We start from the raw sequence: 5,484 nt of genomic DNA, 5'->3' as shown, positions 1-5,484 counted from the left end.
AAACTGGTGAAACATGAGTGTTTCAAGGTCCATAAGAAGGTGGAAAATCCAACAATGCTTCCTGTTCCTCAGTTTCTTGCTCCAATAGAAAAATACTACCCCTTTCAATCTTTCCAGTGGGTTTTGGGGCTCAGAGGGTTATTTAAACTGTATCATGTCATCGGCATCATCATGGTTAAATCCGCACAATTCTTTGCACTGATTGCACTTTTACTAACACTGCATTTATTCATTTTTCATCCTTTGTATATATTGTACATATTATCAGTGTTGTTATTATTATTATGTTTAGTGCTGCTGTGCTCCTTTTTTATAATTTTGCTGCTGTACCAATGTAAAAAATTCCCCTGGCGTGGGGAGAAATACAGGATTATTATCTTAAATTAAGCATTTCAACAAAGGTTTGTGTTGAAGTTTGTGCTATTCTAAATGTTCTTCAGACTGAAAATCAGTGTCGACCCTGAAAAAAACCTGTTGACGAGCTGTTAATGCTAACATCAGGAAACACTGTGTTGAGCTAAGAACCATGTCTTTAAAACAGGACTTCAGGCTGCGACCAAAATGGTTGCATTGGCGACCTTCTTTGTGTGCAGGTTGACATTTCAAGCGGTCAAATCGGTGCGAGGACATATTGATCATTAAGCTGTATTGGTGTTACTGTAACCGATACAGGAAGCTGCTGTGTTGACCACAGTGGTGGAAAGTAGAACGTTTATAACTTCAGTGAACCGCTGTATTGATGCTTAAAAATGGATGCGCTGTGTTTCCCGCTTATAGAAAGGGCCGCATGTTAAAAAAAACACTTGGTTTCAGTTTGGGCAAATCTGACTTGGTCAAAGTTATTTTTGGTCTGTCTGAGCACACCACAGACACCAACAACAACAGCTACTGCAGCATGCAATGTGTGGCGTTCAGGGAACATGGGTAAATTGTAGAGTCTATCAGATTCAGACTTGTTTTATTGTCATTATGTATGTATGTATGTATGGATGGATGGATGTATGGATGTATGGATGGATGGATGGATGGAACAAACAAAAAAAGAACTCTATATAAAAGGATGAAATTAAATAATAAGCACAGTGTATATTGCACAGAGTGGATACTGGACAGAGGTATTGGAGTTGTATAGTTACAATATATTTCACTTATTGCGACAGGGAGGCATTTATGACTCTGACAGCAGTTGGAAAACAGTGTTTTTTTCAGTCTGTTAGTCTTGGTTCTGATGGCCCTGTACCGTCTGCCCGACGGCAGTAGCTTAAACAGGAAGTAGCCCGGGTGGTAAGAGGCCTTCAGGATGGTGTTGGCTCTCCTGAGGCAGGAAGAGCCATGGAGGTATCAATTAGGAAATGTCCAGCAAGCCACATGTCTTGCCTGTGACAAGATGGGAGGTGCAACCAAATGAGAAAGTTGGTCGAACTGGTGCTACCAGTGAAAAAGTTCATCCGGAGTCCTGCTTTAAAAGGGTTTCTAAATGTCCACTTGATGGTTACACGCATGATAACAGGCTAAACCAGGGGATCTCCAACTCTGGTCCTCGTGAGCTACAGTCCTGCAGGTTTTCCGTACTGCAACACACCCGACTCAAATGAATGGATCATTAACAGACTTGTGTAGAACTTGACAACCAGCTGCTGGAGATCCATTAATCTGAGTCAGGTGTGTTGCAGTACGGAAAACCTGCAGGACAGTAGCTCACGAGGACCGGAGCTGGAGATCTCTGGGCTAAAGTCTGATAAGTTAAAATTGTTTTCACTTTTAAAATGACAAGATAAAAGGTTTGTCATATGAGTTGCTGGATTTTCAGCTTTCTAACAGTCCTTGAACTACTCATCTGTGGCGTGCTTGAAATTCTGTTGTGTCAAAATCCATTTACTCTACACGTGATTTTAAAAAAATACCAAAAAACAAATTGAGTGTTTTAACCAGAATCTGTTATTAAAAAAAATGAAATTCTACAAAGCTATTAGTCAGCTGAGATAAGTATGGAAACCTTTAATATGTAAGTACTAAAATAGCTAAAGTACTTCTTTTGTTTACAACATTGGTAACACCTCTGGAAAAATGTTGTACATGTAGAATCCAGGAATATCCATTACTGTAAAAGAAATAACCAAGGATTTTCATTTTTCCTTTTATATATACAGTTCATGGCATCGTGAGTTTGTTATAACGCATGACAAACATTTCTCTCCTAGTTCGAGCCATGGTTTTGGTGTTTCCATAGAGATGCTGTAATGTAAATTGTACAGTAAGTAAAAATGTGGCAGAACAAAACTGCTTGGGTTCATGAAGGTTACTGGGTCGATTCCTGACATTTGTTTGTTTTCTGTTGTGGTTATGAAAAGGGTAAAAACACACCATCATATAAGCTATGTACACCCAAATCAAGTCAATTGTGTTGTAACATCCAACATGTCTGGCGTCTTCAAAACTATTTGTCCTTGAGCAGGATGCAGAATCTCAAACTTCCCCTAAATCCCCGCGGATTACTGCGGCGGCTAAATGGCTCAAACGCATCGTGTTCCATCCGGGGTGTACATTCAAACGGTTTACACTCAAAAAAAAAGGGCCTCTCAGATATCTTCCTCTGCAACTTTTCAAACGGACATAAAAGCAGACATGATGCAGACGCTGTAAAGCCCATTCCCCTACCGCCCAAGACACTGCGCTATCAAAGCCTGCAAAGTGGAAACACAAGAAATACCAAAGGATTGTAAACACACAAGTACACACAGACACACATCACAGGTCCAAAAAAGCAGAACTCGCTGTGGTAGCTCTTCAATACGAGCCAGAGAAAGAAAAAAAACAAAAAGAGAGCCGATATAAAAACTCGGGGTGGACCTGCGAATTTTCGAAAACGCAACAAGCCTTCTTTTTTTTTCTTTTCCCTTTTGTTCGAGAAAGAAGTTTTTTTTTTTGAAAAGTAAACGCACTTCAAATCAAAATCAGCCATCAACTCATCATCGGAAAAACAAAACACAAAAAGCAGCGCTGTGACAGAATGACAGATAGATTTCTGAAATACGGAAAGTGACAAAGCAAAGCTCTCGGAACAACAATGAACATCTGTGCGGTCACAGAGGGCCATCACACCCCCCCTCCGCTTTTATTCAGGAAATGTATTTTTGGATCCGAATTTTGAGCAAACAACAGCATTGGAGGACCTCGTGAGTGATCTCCAAACGCAGGACTTGATGTCTCTGTTTCTAAGAGGTTCTAATGAATTTTATTCAAACATTCGGAGTAGCGGAGACAAGCCTTTACTTGGCGTAATTACTTTTCTCTTTGCTTTTATTATCCATTATTATGCTTATTATGTGCCAGTTCTTCGCTAAAAGAGGAAGGGAAAAAAAAAAAAAAATTGGTCACACACAAATCATGTCACCGAAATTAATTGAACGATTTGCCGCGTAGGCTAAAGAAGCATGAGAAAATATTTGTAGGAGGTTAACAAATTACACCGCTGAAGCGTGCCAATTTAAGAATAAAGGGAATAATTGTTTTTGTGATACTTTATTGATCTCCTTGATGGGAAAAACGTTTTTTTCGCTTTCTTCTCGTGAGGAACAGGCCCCGCAGCTGGTTGGGCGGGTGGTTTTTTTTCTCGGAATGAACAGAAATCCATCAAAGAACACAGGTGGAGGTGAAGCGACTCGCTGACGTCTCATCAACTCGACGACCAACCGGGAGTCGCTCATGCCTGCCACCGTGGGCGCATCCCGATCGAGTAAAATGTTGGAAATCAACTCACTCCGTACAAACACAGGCACTGAAAGATAATCAGACAGCCTTGGCGATTCAAAAACATTTTAACTTTTAAAAAAAGAAAGCAAAAAGGCCGACAGACTTGTCCAATTAAGCGGTACTAAATGATGTTTGCCTTTTCTCATCTAAATATATAAACAAAAACAGTCAAGAGGAGTGAAGAAGTCGAGTCATATTTTTTTTTAGTTTAAAGCAATTAAAGTCTAGAGGAGGTAAAGTGTTTAACAAATACCTTAAATTAACAGCATTGGTAATTACCAAAATCATTTTGTTAGATTTCTGTAGTGGTGAATACACCAGTATGTTGAAGCTCTTTAAACAAAACGATATTTTTAATGCTAAAATATTGTTATCTATGACTTTTTAAATTTACTGTTTTACCAAAAAGAAAAAAGCAAATTCTTATTTCTTGATTAAGATATCAGATTATAGTTATTTACTTGCATTCCTGAGCGGAAAAAAAACAAGTTTTAGTGGTTGAATGTTATGCTTGATTCATTTCTGACTTCTCAGAGAAGCCCAGTGAACGGCTCAAATTTGGGTATAAAAGGTTGAAGTCAGTTTGGAATTCGTTATTTCTGTTCAAAATGGTAAAACGTCGAGAACGGAGTGTGAATTAAAGAACTTCATGATGCTGGATGGTCTATATATACACGCACAGGGCTTAACCAGTTTGACAGGTGGTCTAATAAATTTGTTAAAAGATATATTGATTTTGATATGGCGTATAGGAGTATACCTGTATTTATACCAGTTGGCCAATCACACAAAGCCCCAACTAGCCATCATCAAATTAGTTGGTGTCAATTCAGTGGCAAATGCGAGGTTCACCAACATGATAATGGAGGAAGTGGAAAATATCAAAAGTTGTTTTTGTTGTGTCACTGGTAGGTTTCCAGAAACTAACTTCCCCATTCAGACAAAGTCAAGGTCACAATCAGCTTATCGCAAACACTTAAAGCCCCAACTACCCATCATCTACCCCAAAATTAGTTGGTGTCAATTTAGTCACGACTGCGAGGTTCGCCAATGTGATGATTGAGGAAGTGGAAAATATCAAAGGTTGTTTTTGTTGTGTCACTGGTAGGTTTCCAGATACTAACTTCCCTGTTTAGACAAAGTCAAGGTCACAATCAGCTTATCACAAACACATGCAGCCCCAACTAGCCATCATCTACCCCAAAATTAGTTGGTGTCAATTTAGTCATGACTGCGAGCTTCGCCAACGTGATGATTGAGGAAGACGAAAATATCAAAGGTTGTTTTTGTCGCATCATTGGTAGGTTTCCAGATACTAACTTCCCTGTTTAGACAAAGTCAAGGTCACAATCAGCTTATCGCAAACACTATAAAGCCCAAACTTGCCATCATCTACCCCGAAATTAGTTGGTGTCAATTTAGTCACGACTGCGAGGTTCGCCAACATGATGATTGAGAAAGTGGAAAATATCAAAGGTTGTTTCTGTTGCGTCATTGGTAGGCTTCCAGAAACTAACTTCCCCGTTTAGACAAATTCGAGGTCACAATCAGCTTATCGCAAACACACAAAGGCCCGACAAAAAAAAAAAAACATTCACCAGAGTCTTCGTGGGGAAAAAAAAAAAAAAACTACCATGAGCTCTACTTTCATTTTCTTTCCTCTCTAGTTTGACAGACTGAGCTTGAGTCGCGTTACCCTCGGCGCGACCTCCTCGTGTGTCCTCAACACAC

The 5,484-nt window shown here is 39.5% G+C and overlaps 1 protein-coding gene across 1 annotated transcript in view; it reads right to left on the bottom strand.

Annotated features, from left to right (window-relative positions):
* Positions 1–5,484, bottom strand: part of arap2 (ArfGAP with RhoGAP domain, ankyrin repeat and PH domain 2) — a 173,628-nt gene that overhangs the window by 123,441 nt on the left and 44,703 nt on the right. The gene's annotated exons all lie outside the window — the stretch shown is intronic.

The sequence above is a fragment of the Stegastes partitus genome, unplaced genomic scaffold (assembly GCF_000690725.1).
Source record: "Stegastes partitus isolate 25-593 unplaced genomic scaffold, Stegastes_partitus-1.0.2 Scaffold312, whole genome shotgun sequence".
Taxonomy (NCBI): domain Eukaryota; kingdom Metazoa; phylum Chordata; class Actinopteri; family Pomacentridae; genus Stegastes; species Stegastes partitus.
The sequence above is the reverse complement of the archived record's forward strand: the minus strand, read 5'-3'. Positions and strand labels throughout refer to the sequence as shown.